The sequence below is a fragment of the Urocitellus parryii genome, chromosome 1 (genome assembly GCF_045843805.1).
Source record: "Urocitellus parryii isolate mUroPar1 chromosome 1, mUroPar1.hap1, whole genome shotgun sequence".
NCBI lineage: Eukaryota > Metazoa > Chordata > Mammalia > Rodentia > Sciuridae > Urocitellus > Urocitellus parryii.
In genome coordinates, this window is record NC_135531.1 from 136587311 (window position 1) to 136604264 (window position 16954).

Below are 16954 nucleotides of genomic sequence, written 5' to 3' on the forward strand. Positions count from 1 at the left end.
GCGGGACCTGTTGAGGGCAGCAGGACCCGGGAAGGCTGGAGAACAGTCCAGGGCGGAACTTGGTACCAGGACTGGGCTGGGCCAGACTGATGCCCACGAGGGCGGGCGGACAGATGGGGCTCCTTCGTCTGAGCCCCAGAACCGGTAGATCCGGCCCGGCACCGCCTCTCCTCGCCTTCCGAACCTCACTAGCGGGCAGCGCGCAGGAGGTGTGCAGGCCTAGTCCTGCCTTCCTGGCCCTGCCCAAGCGGCGGCCGTGCCCAGCAGCCCTGGCCTAGACTACCTGTGCCCGCTCTCGGCCAGCCCGAGGCAGTGCGACCCGACGGTATCGCACGTCAGCACCCGGGGGCGTCGCCTCGGGCGCCACAGGCCCGCAGCCCCCACTCTCTCGGCGGGAGGGGCGCATCGTCGTCACGTGACGCCCCGCACCCACTCGGTCCTAGTCACATGGGCCGCACGGCCGCTGCGTCAGTCAGTCCTGGCTGCGGGAGTCGAGCCGTCGCCGCCGCCGCCAGCGGACGGGGCGGGGATCGCGGTGCCAGGTCTTCGTCAGCCCGCCCCCGCCGCCTCAGTCAGCCGTCCCAGGCTGGGCCCCGCCGTCATGGAGCGGGGCGGGCCCTCCCTCTTTGCCGTGTGAGGTGTGCCGTCGCCACCGCCTTAGCTTTCCGAGGCCTCCGGAACCTCCGCCGCCCGAAGCCCCTCGCCCTTGGCAGGCTGTCGCCGCCCTCTGGGCGGGCCTGAATGCGCGTCCGGTGAAGGTGCAGGCCCGGCGTCGCCGCTGCCGCAGCCGCAGCCGGGAGATGGTTCGGGCCTAGCGGAGCCGGGACTGGAGGTGAGGAGGGCCGACTGACGGACTGACAGACAGGGCCGTGGGGGAGGGGAGGCCAAGTCCGCCAGGCGCTCGAGGGGACCCTCTGGGCGCGGGCTGCTTCATCCGGCTTTGCCCCTCATCTTCGCGTTCACTCCCCACCCTTTCGCAGGAAAAATAAAATAATAATAATAAAAAAGGGGCCAACCCTAATCTCAGCAAATATTCCCACAGCCCATCTTTTCGCTGTTTCTCCTTTCGTTACTTAATCTATTCCTTCTTTTGGACAGTCTGTCGTCTGAATCGTTCCTTTTTAATACTCTCCTCAATTTCAGATTATTCCTGGTTAAAGAGAAAATAGGCCCAGATTCTGGCTATCATTACCCAACTAGTTCTCGCTTTCCTTCTCGCGATCCTGCGCACCTCCCCCTCTCTCCCGTCCTCTGCAAAAAAAAAAAAAAAAAAAAAAGAAAAAGAAAAAGAAAAAATTTCCGTCTTTGACCAGCCAAGGGGGATTGACTAAAAATGGGAACAGGGGGTGTAATATTCGAATACTCCCTCCCCATTTCTGAATCGGCCTGTTACCTGGGTTTCCCTATAGCTTGTATTTGGATATTGATGTTTAGGCCTTTGCTCCAGCTGCCTGTGCTCGGGTTAATCTCGTAATTGACGTCAGTGCTTTGTTCCTTCCACTTTGCTGTTCCTTCCACTCTTTGAGGATGGATCATGGGGTATAGGAGTTTGGGGAGTATCCTTATTGCGTTTTCATTCACAAACGACATCATTTATAGAGACTTGAAAGTACAAATCTGAAATGCGTGTGTATGGAGTTCAAACTAAGAGGAAGAGTTCTATTGAGGGTTGCTGTAGTTTTATCAGTTGCAATTCAGAATTGTGTGATTTCTTCCCTGCTGGCCACAGAGAGATTTTTAAACTAAGGCCAGTCCCTTTTCTAGTGACCAGTGTTTTTCTTGACGAAATCTAAGATAAAGAAGCCAGAAAATAGGCTGTTCGTGTGACAGTTAAAGTCTGTGTTTTTTTTTTAAGGACTCATATAGACTCAAAGCTTTGTTTCTATATTGATTCTGCAATGCTTTATGAAGTCTTTCTCTCTTTTTTAAAACTGTCCTTTAGCTTATCAAAATTGAAATACTTAGAAGAACTTTCTTAATTTGGTATTTGATAAAAGTGTCTTTGTGGCCCGAGTCTGTCTAGAATCATCTTTAGTAATATGTACATAAAGAAGTATTGGCAAGTGGCCACTTGGTTTTCAACAAAGCTGGCTTCTTCACGTCTCTCAGGTTTATTTTTCCTTATTCATCACTGCATTTTTCAGTCTCTAAATAACAAAAGTCTCAAATTTATTTTTAATTATCTTTCACAGTGAACTTTTGTTTCTAATATCCATAATTTCATTCAGTTTGTGGTGGTTTGCATGCTGATTTTTGTTTGCTTTGTAGGAACAGTAGGCAGATTTCACTTTAGACAAAATTTTGCTTTAAGTGAGGAGGACATATGGTGTCTGTGAATGACCAAGCCTTTGCCTTTCCGTTGAGGGTAAAAAAAAAAAAAAAAAAAAAAAAAAAAAAGCTGTGTTAATTGGTACATGGTCTACAGTTTGGGGGTATAAAGGCGACTCCAACAGTGCTTTGGTGAAGCTGTGTAATTAAGAATTCCTAAAGAGAGAATATTTTCATTCCGATTCACTTTCTACTTGTCAAATTCTCACATTCATATCTTTACATCCCCTTTTCCATGTTCTTGAGTTATCATACCCCTTTTGTAACAGTTAATATATTATACCTTGTATTGTGATTTTCTTACAGGTTTGTTGTAGCGTTTTTAGAGCAAGTACCTTATTTATTCTTTATTGTTCCTAATATTTTATATAGTTACTAGATTGTATTTGAATGTGATAATATTTTGAACTTGGAATTGTTGTTATATCAAATTATCCTATTTAACATTTAGATAATTTAAAGAAAGCCTTGTGAGCAAATGATCAGTATTTGAAGGAAAATAATGAATCCCAACTTCAAAAGGTGGAAAATAGAAGATAAAGCCTTTTAAAAGTTATCTATATTACCTTTTTTGGAGGGGTAAGATAAATGTCATGGTTTTATGTGTAAATGAGAGGAACAAAGAAAGCAGGCATTTCTTCTTTTGTGACCATCTACTAGTTTAGAATGGAATCCAAAAATCAAAGAGTTTTGTGTTTTTTTTTTTTTTTTTGTACTGGGAATTGAACCCAAAGGCACTTAACCACTGACCCACGTCCCCAGCCCTTTTTTATATTTTATTAGATACAAGGTCTCACTGAGTTACTTAGGGTCTTACTGAGTTGTTGAGGCTGAGTTTGAACTGGCAATCCTCCTGCATCAGCTTCCCAAATTGCTGGAATTACAGGCATGTGCCGCTGTGTCCAGCTCAAAGAGGCGTTCTTAAGTAGAAGAGCACACAGTGATCCAGTAGTGCAGTGTATATCATAAAAATTGAAGACTTAGGTTTTATTTTTGTGTTGACTCTGTTTTACAGATAACTTATATAAAAACTTTCCTATATAATGTAAGGGTTTCCCATCTTTTTTCCAATCCTCATTATTCTCTCTTTTTCTTATTTCCTCTGATAAGTTGGAACAATTATATTTGATTTGGTGTATGCCAGTCTTCAGTTATCATGAAATAAGATGTAGTTAGTGACTAAAGATTGTTTTAAAGCTAATGTGACCTGTTTACCTTGTTGCTTTTTCCTTTAGTTTAAGAAAAGCACCCCCACTTGTTCTAACTCTATACTTGTCCATCTTATTTGAAGCAGTACTCTATGGTACATGAAGGGAGAGCAGTGATAGAAATTCCAAATGTTAACTTTTGGCTGATCATCAGCATTTGTTTTTGTCTTGATGTTCATTTTCACTGGCATCATACCTGAGAATTTTAATGGTATTGGCACATAGAAAAATTAGTGCTACTAAATTTAGTTCCAAAATATTTCAAAGAATTTTAATGTTGAGATTACTTATTTTGTTTTTGAAGGGGGTAAAAGTCTTATTTAAGATGTACCTGCTTCATCAGCTGTATTTTTTAAAAAATCTGTAACATGGGGCGCTGGGGATGTGGCTCAGCTGTAGCGCGCTCGCCTGGCATGCGTGCGGCCCGGGTTCGATCCTCAGCACCATATACCAATAAAGATGTTGTGTCTGCCGAGAACTAAAAAAAGTATAAATATTAAAAAAAAAATTAAAAAAAAAATCTGTAACATGAAGAATGTTCTAAGGGAAGACATTTCTTGTAACTTTATCTTTCTTGGTAGTGGCTTTAGGCAGGTAGACACAACTTATTAGTGGGTATTATTTTAAGCTTTTTATTTATTTATTTTTAATTTTTTAGTTTTATTTTTTTAGTTGTTGATAGACCTTTATTTTATTTATTTATATGTGGTGCTAAGAATCGAACCCAGTGCTCACACATGCCAGGCATGTACACTACTGCTGAGCCCCAGTCTCAGCCCCCTTAAGCTAATTATTTTGATAATCATTTCCTGGGAGAGGTGGGAGAACTTCATGTATTCTTCTCCCAAGTTTCCATGGGGAGAAGAAAAAATCAGGGGCTGACTAGAATAGGTTGCCCTGGAAAACCAGTCTGGTTTGGTTACCCAGGGATTATAATGATCTGTCCTGAGGCTGCTTTGGGTCTAAATGATTCTCCCACCATTTTGTCAGTTTGGAGTTGCCTAGTGGGTTATGACTTTTCACTTTGACTTTTCCTTTTCATATCATCCTTAGGGAAGAGGGACAGTTTTATGGCGAAGTGAGTATTCTGTGTAGACAGATCTTCTCACCTCTGTGCAGTTTCTTTCATTTCTTTCAATGGATATATCATTTTTCCTTTCTCATTTTCTACCTGATGAAATTTCATCATTTTGTAAGGCCTGATGCTTTGTATAATCACCTTCTGAAAATTTTGCTTGATTTAAAAAAAAATTTAGTTGTAAATGAACACAATACTCTTATTTTAATTATTTATTTTTATGTGGTGCTGATGTACTAGGCCTCACACATGCTAGACTAGTGCTCTACCATTGAGCCACAACCCCAGCCCTTGATTCAGCATCCTACTCCAATTGTGGTCTACTTGCTTTGAATCCCTTATCACTTTGAATCTTATTTGTTATGCAGCTCCTATGGGATTATAGCTTGCTGGGTGACACAGAGCACAATGTGTCAGGAAATAATTATTAATAAAAGATAGGCTTGTGTTATATTTCATTATTATCTAAAAGGTAAGGATTAAAGCAATAATCATATAGTAATAAATTAACATACTTGCCAGGCATGGTGGCACATCCCTGTAATCCCAGTGGCTCAGTAGGCTGAGGCAGGAGGATTGTGGGTTCAAAGCCAGCCTCAGCAAGAGCGAGGTGCTAAACAACTCATTGAGACTGTGTCTCTAAATAAAATACAAAAAGGGCTGAGGATGGGGCTCAGTGGTTAAGCACCCTTGGGTTTAATCTCCGGTACAAAAAAAAATATATATATCCAAATAAGATCTGTATATTACATTGAGCTTGTATGCATCTCAACCCTTTCTTTTTTTTTTTTTTTAAGTTTATAGGTGTTTTTTTTTTTTTTTTTTTGACTGCTGTTGTTCCCATATAGTTGGTGTATTGAAGAAACCAGGTCTTTGCCCTGTGTGATTTCAGATTCTGGATTGTGCTGATTGCTTCCCTGTGGTTTTGTGTAATATGTTCTTTTGTTCTTTGTATTTTCAATAAATCATTAGTTACATCTAGAAGCTTGATTTGATTCAGGCCTGAATTTTTCTTTTAATGGCAAGAATATTTGTTAAGTAGTGTTTGTGCACTCTTAAATCTTTAAATCATTCTTAAATCTTCAGCCTGGCTTCTTATTTCATCATGCCAATGATATTGCTCTTGCCAAGGCCACCCTAACTTCCATATTGTGAAATTGTGTGGTCATTGCCTTGTTCTTTTCTTTTTTCTATACTTGATGTTACTAACCTCATTGATATTGTTTTTATCCTTGACTTTGAGATTCTGCTGCTTTCTTGCCTGCTTTTCTACTGGCTGTTTTTCCTTTGCAGTCTCATAATTCTCTGATAACTCCTTTAAATTGGTAGTTCTGGATTTTAGCCTTAGATTTTTCTTTATTATTCTGAATTGATCTTATTCATTTCTGTTTCTTTAGATACTATGTCAGTTTTTTGTTGCTGTGACAAAAATATCTGAGATAAACAATTTAAAAGTAGGAAGTATGTATTTTGGCATATGGTTTCAGTCTGTGTTCACTGGACCCTGTTGCTTTTGGGTTGGTGGTGAGACAGTACACCATAATGGAGGAAACTTGCCCATCTTGTGGCCAGGAAGCAAAGAGAAAGAGAGAGGATGGGGCCAGGGTCAGGGTCTCAGTATCCCCTACAAGGACATGCCCTCAGTGATTCAACTTCTTTTCACTAGGCCCCACCACCTAAATGTTCTACTACCTACCAGTAGCACCACAGGCTAGGGACCAAGACTTTTAACATATAATTCTTTGGGGGACATTGCAGATCCATACTACAATAGCTACTGAGTGATTTGTGAGCACCAAAACTCTTTCATCTGACTGAGTACTCCCCTTAGATTGTCTAGTAGGCACTTTGTTTTAGTTAGGAGATTGACACATAATAGGAACATACTGGGTATGAATTCTTCTTTATTCTTTCAAATCACTTAATATATTCCATGAATTCTAAGAAAGATGACAAGCCAGTTAGAACTGAGGAACAGATATGTCCAAGGTCTTAAAATGTGGTCAGGGTGTTATCGCTTTCTCTCTCATCTAAGATGCAAAGTGTTCACATCTCTCTTGCTACAGAACAATTTTAATATCTGTTAATTATCTTCTGGGTTTAAAATTTTATATCTTTTGCCATCAAAGACTGACTGACGTCTCAGTCCCAAATCCTAGGAAAAGGAATCATTAAATTTTATGTTCATCGATGGACCATCAACTCTTGTTAGGGGGCTACATTGGAAACATCATAGGAAGAAATTGAGTAAAGGACATTCTGAAAAACAGTTATACACTCCATTTACACTGTGGCTACTTAGTGTATATATGTAGTCCTACTTTTTCCCATACATATATTTAAAATATTTTTATTAACATAATTTAACTATGCGTCAGTAGACACCCTCCTTTTTATCTATGGGAGATAACCCAAATTCATACCTAGTACATATAGAGGTCACTTTTCTCTAAATACTGATTTTTTTTTTTTTTTTTTTTGTGGTGCTGGGAATTGAACCCAGGGCCTTCTGTATGCAAGGCAAGCACTCTACCAACTGAGCTGTATCCCCAGCCCTCTAAATTCAGATTTCAAAGGCAATGTCCTCTGTTAATTTTACAAATCTGAAAACTATGGGCTAAATACTAAATATTATTATCTCTAACATAACAGATTTAGAGAGTAGTGGGGGGAATATAAGTAAATTCTTATAAGGGAGAAGAACATATTAGTATCTTAAACTGTATTCCATATTTTTCTGGACAAACATGGCATAAGGTGATTTGATAGAACTGGGAAATTCATTTGTAGTCTCACTTGTTTGCAAATGGAAGCCAAATGAAGGTTTTCAGTTCTGTCCACTGGGAGATTGCCCTTGTCTTTTGTCTGACACTAAGATTAACACTGAGAGGATATTTTGGAAGGAGTTTTAGGGGAGGGCAATTCTACCTTGCCTTAGTACAGGGTCAGCACAGCAAACTATGGTCAACAGACTCAATACAACTTGTTTTGTATGGCCTATGAGCTAATACACGTGTAAATAGTGAGGGAAAAAATCAAAAGAATGTTTTTTTTGTCTAGAGAATATTATAGGAAACTCAAATTTTAGTGTCCATATATAAAGTTCCATCAGAATACTATATACCCATTTGCTTATGTGTTGTCTGTGGCTGTTTTTGCTGCTAAAATGGCAAAGTTGAATGTGAGTATATGGCCTGCCAAGCCTAAAATATTTACTATCTGCTCCTAAATAGTTAGGTGACAGCTGAGTGCCATTGCACATACCTGTAATCCCAGCTGCTTGGGAAGCTGAGTTAGGAAGACTGGTTTAAAGCCAGACTGGACAACTTAATGAAATCGTGTCTCATAATCATAAAAAGGGGGCTGGGGATGTGGCTCAAGTGGTAGTGCACTCTCCTGGCTTGCATGAGGCACTGGGTTCGTTTCTCAGCACCATGTAAAAATAAAAAAATAAAGATGTTGTGTCCACCTAAAATTAAAAAAAAAAAATCATAAAAAGGGCTGGGGATGTATTTCACTAGTAGAATGCTCACATGCAAGAGCCTGGGTTCAATCATCAGTAAACCCTCTTCCACTTTATCCCCCCAAAAGTTTGGTGACTCTTGGATTAACATTTCCTTATTGGACACCTAAATCTGAGAATTGTTTTGAGATTAAACAGTAGGGGCTGGGGTTGTGGCTCAGTGGTAGAGCGCTTGCTTAGCATGTGCAAGACCCTGGGTTCGATTCTCAGCATCACATAAAAATAAATAAATAGGGCTGATGATGTGGCTCAAGCGGTAGCACGCTCGCCTGGCATGCATGCGGCCCTGATTCGATCCTCAGCATCACATACAAACAAAGATGTTGTGTCCGCCGAAAACTAAAAAAATAAATATTAAAATATTCTCTCTCTCTCAAATAAGTAAGTAAATAAATAAATAAAACAAAAGATTAAACAGTAACTGCAAGGTCCTGTTAGGGTTTTTGTTTGTAGAATACACACGTACACACACACACAGGAAAATAAAAATTTATGATGTGTATAAAACATATATACCTGCATAAAAAGCATTATATATGTAAAATGTAATGTTAAACATGATGTACCATATGTGGTATGATATGTATACATATATATTATACTACTTAATAGGCTATATAATTATTATCTTTAATTTAGTTGTAGATGGACACAGTACCTTTATTTATTATTATTTAAAAATTTTTAAAATATTGTCAATTGACGTTTATTTATATGTGGTGCTGAGAATTGAACCCAGTACCTCACACATGCGAGGCAAGTGCTCTACCACTGAGCTACAACCCCAGTCGCTATTTTATTATTTTTATGTGGTGCTGAGGATTGAACCCAGGGCCTCAGACTTGCTAGGCAAGAGCTCTACCACTGAGCTACAACTACAACCCCTGTATTATTATTTAAATAGTATATAAAATAGGTGGCATCTTGGCACTGGCCTAGTTTAGTTGGGCATTCAAATGCCACCTGTCAGCTGTACCCTGAAGGTGGGTCATACTACAGAGTAGATTGTAACTTGTCTGCTCTTGGTACAGTTATGTGAATGGGGGAAAGCTCAGTTGTAGAGTGTTAACCTAGAATTTAGAAGGCCCTGGGATTGGCCCCAGTGCTTCCAAACAACAAAAACAGCAGAAAATCTGGGGATGAGATAAGGCTAGAAGCTGATCACATAATCCCTGTAAGCGTTCAGCATGTACAGATTAACTGCTCTTCTATCCTCTACTTCTCAATCATTTACCACCCCCCCCCCATATTCTGTGTGCATACTGGTGCTCTCTCTCGCTCGCTCTCTCTCTCTCTTTTTTGGTCTGGGGAATTCTATTGCTACCATCACTTTTTCCAGAAACCTGCAAATTGTCATTGTTTCCTTTGTTTGTTTGTTCTTGATACTAGGGATTGAATCCAGGGTGCTTTACCATTGAGCTATATCTATATCCCCAGCCCTTTTTGTTTTTTATTGTTGATGTAATTTTTAATGTTATTTTAACATTTTGTTTTACATTTGATTAAAAAATGTTTTTATGTATTTACTTTTCAGTTGTAGTTGGACAAATACTATTTATTTATTTGTTTGTGTGTGTGTGTGTGTGTGTGTGTGTGTGTTGCTGAGGATCGAACCCAGGATCTCACGTGCGCTAGGCAGCACACCATAGCTGAGCTACAACCCCAGCCCTGCATTTGATTTTTAAAGTTATTTTAGTTTTACAGTTATATCAGAGCTGTGAATGAATTTTATACCTATTTTTTTTTCTACTGTTTTATTTACATAATAGTAAAAATAATTGAGGTCAGCCCTCAGGTTGTGGGAAATTTCATTTTCATTGAAATAGTGTCCTTATCTTTTGGATTTAAGAAACAAACTCTCAGGTCTAATTCAGTCCCATGTATCTTTCCAGTCATATCCTTTGTTTTGCACCCTACCATCAACCCTGTTTCCCCATTGCACTTGATCCACCTCCTTTCCTTGCCCTGCTCTCTCCTCTTCTGGTTTGTGCACATGTTTTCTCTGTCTAGAACACGCCCCCCTTCCCTCTTGTTACCTTTTTCTAGTCCAGCTAACTGCAACCAAATTCTTAGAGATGAAAGGTATTTTGATTTCTTTTATCTTTAGCCCTGGAGTAGTGTCTGGCACAGTATGTACACGTACACTAGCTTAGTAGTTGTGTTAACCATTTTATATTTTTATTGTTCTAATTAGAACTATTTTATCTTATGTAATAAATTCTAAAGACACAGATTTTATTCGTTTGAATATTTGAGAGCATAGGGCTTAGGTAGAAATAGAAATAGATTTTTTCTATACATTTTTTTTGGTACATCCGTTATTCTTATTTTAGGTAAAACTTACTTTAAAAACAACAGTTCATAATCCTGTTGACTGGAGAGGCTGAGACAGGAAGATTATAAGTTTGAGGCCAGCCTTAGCAAGTTAGCGTTGCGATTATAGGCATGTGCCACTCACTGTACCTGCTTGATGGCTTAATTTGGCTCTTGAGGCAGTAACACTACAGTTGTGACCTTTATAAAAGCTTTTTGAATATCTGTGGTATGTCAATAATTGTGTTAAAGACTGGAGGCAAAGAGGTCAAGTTGAATGACAGCTGTATTGCTCTTCAGAAGTTTATAATATGGGAGTGGGTGGGGAGTAAAGGTAGAATAACAGTAAATACAGTAACCCTATTGTAAAGCAAGTGTTAAATGTCAAATGAAATACCAAAAAAAAAAAAAAAAAAGCTTTGAGAAATGAGGGATTTTAGTGGCAAAGAAATTTTGGAATGTTTCTTGGAGGAAGTGGGATAAGTTGTGAACTTTGAAATAGATGTATTTAGAAGTAGGAAAAAAGGAGGACATTCTAGGTAGAGGGATTTAAGTAAAGGCTTGGATCTGAATGTAGATAGGCTATTTTCAGACTTATAAAGCTTGAAGACTATCAAAGTAGGTAAGAATTGAAGTATGGGGCTGCAGTTGTAGCTCAGTGGTTGAGCGCTTTCCTAGCATGTGTGAAGCACTCACTGGGTTTAATCCTTGGCACCACGTAAAAAATAAATAAAAAAATAAAGGTATTGTGTCCATCTACAATTTAAAAAAATAAAGAATTGAAGTATTGGGCTGGGGATGTGGCTCAAGCGGTAGCGCGCTCGCCGCCCGGGTTGGATCCTCAGCACCACATACCAACAAAGATGTTGTGTCTGCCCTTAACTAAAAAATAAATATTAAAAAATTCTCTCTCTCTCCCTCTCTCTCTCTCTCTCCCTAAAAAAAAAAAAAAAAAAAAAAAGAATTAAAGTATGGACAGTTTTAAATCCTGGGATGAAGATTTTGGACTTAGATTTTTTTTTTTTAAGAGAGAGAGAGAGAGAGAGAGAGAGAGAGAGAATTTTTTAATATTTATTGATTTATTTAGTTATCGGGCGGACACAACATCTTTGTTAGTATGTGGTGCTGAGGATGGAACCCGGGCTGCATGCATGCCAGGCGAGTGCGCTACCGCTTGAGCCACATCCCCAGCCCTGGACTTAGATTTTTCTATAGAGCTTGGAGTTACAGTTTGTTTATTTGTGGTACTGGTATTGTACCCATGCTTTCTTATTTATTTGCCATACTGGGAATTGAACCCAGGGGCACCCTTCCACTAAGCTATATCTCCAGTCCTTTTTTTCTTACTTTTTTTTTTTTTCTAAATTTTGAGACATTGTCTCAGACTTGTGATCATCTGCCTCAACTTTTCTTGCATCTGGTATTACAGGTATGCACCTCTGCAACTAGCTTATTGATGATTTTTAAGCAGAAGAATGTCTTTATTAGATTTGTTTATTATAAAGGTATAAAAGAAATTATCCATATGTAATTACAGAAACTAAAGATAACCTTTTCGAATTTTAGATATTTGTATTTAAGATTAATATTTTAGATATTTGTATTTAAGAAACTGAGTCAAAAGATTATTATTTATAAAAGGAAACAAAAATTTAACTTTGAACCATTCTCTCCCTCTTTGAAGGAAAATAGAGGATAAAGGGTAGAGATATGGGATCAATGGGGCTTTTTAAATTTTTTTTTATTTTTTAGTTATAGTTGGACACAATATCTTTATTTATTTTTATGTGGTGCTGAGGATCGAACCCAGTGCCTTACACATCCCAGGCAAGCACTCTGCCACTGAGCCACAACCCCAGCCCTCAATAGGACTTTTTTTGATGCTGAGGATAGAATGTAGGGTCTTAGCTTGCTCCCTGTCTGCCTGTCTGCCTGCCTGTCTTCCTCTCTGTCTCTTTCCAGAAGAATATGTTTGAATGTTGGTGGAAAGGATTCAAAGAGTTAATTGAAGAGGGACAAGTTGAATTTGCCAGAGAGAAGGCTATATTGAAAAATGGGAATAATTTTGGTTTATTGTTGTTGTTTTTGTTTGAGGTACTGGGGTTCAGGCACTCTACCATTGGGGTACATCTCTGGCTCATTTTATTTTGTTTTGTTTTTTCATCCCATTTTCCTTCCCTCCTCCTTTTTCTCCTGTTTCCTTTCTTTTACTCTACTCATCTTTTGTTTATTTTTTATTTTTTATTTTTTTTTTAGTATCTTGTCAACACATAAAGGTGAGATTCACTGTGGTATAGTCATACATGTACCTAGGAAAGTTTGGATTCATTTTCCCATTCTTCTCTTTTTCCCTGCCTCCTCCCTACCCCTCAGTCCCCTTCTACTCTGCTGATCTCTCTTCTGTTTTCATGGGACCCCCACTTCTCTCTCTCTCTTTTTTCATTCCTTCCTTCTTTCCTTCTCCTTTTTTATTCTGAGACAGGTCTCACTAAATTGCTGATGCTGGCCCCATACTCACAATCTTCCTGCTTCAGCCTTCCAGGTCTCTGGAATTTCAGGCCTGTGCCACTTTGCCCAATGATAATTGTTCTTTGATAGGAAGAAATATTTTTTCCTTTGTAACCTGGAAGAAAGAACAGGTGTAAATGCTGATGATTTGAGAGTTGATGGTTGATTTTAAGACTGTCTCTGATTTTTAATATTCCTTTTCTTTATCTTGGTCAAGATCATTTGTGGAATGGAACTTAGGATTGCGGAAAGTCAGAAGACTCCATGAAATACTTTTGCAGGATAGGAAGGAACATTCACCAAGAGAGATTGTTCAACTTCTGGGAAGTTTGCAGGACCTAGTTGAGAGTGGTTTATGAAACAGGATGGTGAAATTCAGATGATACATAAAATGTGATTAAGAGTGTGACATGGTGTGGTACATGCCTGTAATCCCAGCAGCTCTGGAGGCTGAGGCAGGAGGATTTCAAGTTCAAAGTCGCCTCATTAGTTTAACAAGGGCCTAAGCAACTCAGCGAGACCCTAAATAAAATATAAAAAAGGGCTGGTATATGGGTCAGTGGTTAAGTGCCCCTGGGTTCAATCCCCAGCAACAACAACAACAACAAAAAATATATATATATATATTATGAGTCTGGGGTTGTGGCTCAGTGGTAGAACACTTGCCTAACATGTGTGAGGCCCTGGGTTTGATCCTCAGCACCACATAAAAATAAATAAAATAAAGGTATTGTGTCCAACTACAACTAAAAAATAAATATAAAAAATGTTGTGATTAAGAAAGCAAAAACAATATGGAATTGTTATCTTTCATATTTTTCACTACATTATTTTAAATCTGAAGAGTAAGGACTGGCAGTGTAGCATGGTTGGAGAGTGCTTGCCTAGCATGTGTGAAGTCCTGAGTTGGATCTCCAGCACTGGGGATGGGGGAAATAAATAAATAAGACATATATCATATATATCACATCATAGTCATGGTATATATGTTAGTCATGATATATATGTATATATCTTAACTAACTTTTGGGAAGAATCCCTCTATGAAACATCATCTTGGAACTTGATGTTTTGTTGATTTGCATTTGATCTCTAGGTGTGCAACCTTTGTTCTCCTCCCTTGTAGGATTCGATCTCTTCAGGCTCTCATGGGTAGAAAACTCCTGACAAATGAGGCACACAGGGGTTCCTGTACTCATGAGGCTTTAATGCAGTGTTGTGCAAAAGTTATAATTGAGTAGCAGTTGTAATATACTGAGTTTAAAAATACTTGAGGGCTGGGGATGTGGCTCAAGCGGTAGCGCGCTCGCCTGGCATGCGTGCGGCCTGGGTTCGATCCTCAGCACCACATACCAACAAAGATGTTGTGTCCGCCGAGAACTAAAAAATAAATATTAAAAAAAAAAAAACTTGAAATCTTGGCTCAAGTCTCATTTTGACTTCTGGAGTTTAAATCACTCAAATAGTGTGTTAGTGGAATGGCCCCATTTTCTAGTAGGATAATTTATAAGACAGTAATTGAGGGGGGAAAAAAGAAACATTGTAATAGATTCTGTGCACCTATTTTAAAAATTTTAAAACTTAAAATTTTAAAAAGTCTTAAAACTAATACTAGTGTTTATAAAAACTGTAGAAGATGAGTTTCTGATTAGTTGAAATGCATTATTTAAATTTTTATTTTTACTATGCTGACTTTTTTATTATGGTAAAATATACATAGCATAAAATATGCCATTTTAGTCACTTTACATGTACAATTCAGTGGCATTTTGTGCAATTATTCCCACTATTTCTAGTTCTTTTTTTTTTAGTTGTAGATGGACACAATATCTTTATTTGTTTATCTTTATATGGTACTGAGGATTGAACCCCTGCCTCACACATGCTAGGCAAGCATTCTGCCACTAAACCACACCCCCCAGCCCCTAATTCTTTTTTTAAAATCTATATATTTTTAAGTTGTAGTTGGACATAATACCTTTATTTTATTTATTTATTTTTATGTGGTGCTGAGGAGTAAACCCATTGCCTTGCATGTGCTAGTCGAGTGCTCTACTGCTGAGCTACAACTCTAGCTCCCAAGCCCCTATTTTTGGTTCTTTATCATACAAAACAAATTCTTACAAATAGTACACAATATTGTTATTTCCCATTGCCCCTATCTCTGTTCTTCCTTCTGTTTCTATGTATTTGCCCATTCCAAGGCCTGTATTAAGTGGAATTATACAGTGTGTCCTTTAGTGTCTAGTTTACTTGGCGTAACCTAGTATTTTCAAGAACTGTTCATGTTGTTGAGTGTATCAGTATTTCATTCCTTTTTATGACCGAATAGTATTCTATTATGTGTATATGCCATATTTTTCTTAACCATTTATCTATTAATGAACACTGGGGTTGTTTCCATCTTTTAGCATTGTGAATAATGTTGATACAAACATTAGTGTATAGGATCTGAGTCCTTACTTTTGATTGTTTGGGGTATATGCCTGGGAGTAAAATTGCTGTTTTTTTTTTTTTTTTTTTTTTTAAAGAGAGAGTGGGAGAGAGAGAGAGAGTGGGAGAGAGAGAGAGAGAGAGAGAGAGAGAATTTTTTTAATATTTATTTTTTAGTTCTCGGCGGACACAACATCTTTGTTGGTATGTGGTGCTGAGGATCGAACCCGGGCCACACGCATGCCAGGCGAGCGCGCTACCGCTTGAGCCACATCCCCAGCCCCTAAAATTGCTGTTTCATATGGTAATTCTATGTTAAAAGTTTTTAAGGAACCACCAGTTTTCTGTGTTCCCACCAGCAGTACACAAATGTTCAGTTTCTCTACTTTGCCAACACTTGTTATTTTCTGGATTTATTTATTTTTTATTTTTTAAAATTTTTGGTATTTATTTGGTACCGGTGATTGAACTCAGGGGCATTCAATCACTGAGCTACATTTCCAGACTTATTTTAGAGACAGGTCTCATTGAGTTGCTTAGTGCTTTGCTTTTGCTGAGGCTGGCTTTGAACTTGAGATCCTCCTGCCTCAGCCTCCTAAGCTGCCAGGATTACAGGCGTGTGCCAGTGAGTCCACTGTGATCCTCTTTCCCAAACTGCTGCGCCAGCCCAGCTAGATTTTTTTTTTTAAAAAATAAATAAGTGTCTTAATGGGTGTGAAGTATCTCACTGTGGTTTTTGATTTGTATTTTCCTAGTGACTAATGAATTGAGCATCTTTTCATATGTTTATTTTGGCTATTTGTATATTTTCTTTGAAGGAATATTAATTCACATCAGCCTGGGGATATAGCTCTTTGGTAGAGTGCTTGCCTTAGCATGCTGTGGGTCCTGGACTCTGTCACCAGCACTGCAAATAAATAAATAAATAAACAAATAAATAAATAAATAAAACATGTTTATTCAAGTTCTTTGCTCATTTTAAAATTGTTTAGTAGCACTCTTGTGTTGTGGAAAATCAATTCTGTATGTTAGTAATCTTTTTGAAATATTTTATTGACCTATATGTTTGTTGTACATTTTGAAATTGGAAAGTGTGCAGTTTTCCAAGTTTGTTGTTGTGCAAGATTATTTTGGCTAGTCTTGGTATTTTGATCCAGAATACCTATGAATTTTAAGATCAGCTTGTCAGTTTCTATGAAGAGTCAGCTGGGATTTTCTATTTTTGGGGACCAGGAATTGAACTCAGGGGCATTCAACCAGTAAGCCACATCCCCAGCCACATTTTGTATTTTGTTTAGAGACAGGGTCTTACTGAGTTGCTTATTGCTTCAATTTTGCTGAGGCTGGCTTTGAACTCCTGATCCTCCTGCCTCAGCCTTCCAAACTGTTGGGGTTACAGGTGTGCACCATTGTGCCCAGCCAGCTGGGATGTTTATAGAGATTATGGTTGCATTTGTGGATCACTTTGGTGAGTTATTGCCTCTTAACAGTAAATCTTTCAGTCCATGAACATAGGCTGACTTTCCATTTTGTTTAGGTGTTCCTTTCATTTCTTCGAATAAT

At 38.6% G+C, this 16954-nt stretch overlaps 1 protein-coding gene across 4 annotated transcripts in view; it reads left to right on the plus strand.

Annotated features, from left to right (window-relative positions):
* Positions 1–490: 490 nt before the first annotated feature.
* Aff4 (ALF transcription elongation factor 4) overlaps positions 491–16954 on the plus strand; it is a 90217-nt gene continuing 73753 nt past the window's right edge. For all 4 annotated transcript variants that reach the window (XM_077801746.1, XM_077801745.1, XM_026400112.2 and 1 more), the window contains exon 1: positions 491–832. The gene's annotated coding sequence lies outside the window, so the exon portion shown is untranslated. The remainder of the gene's footprint in view (positions 833–16954) is intronic.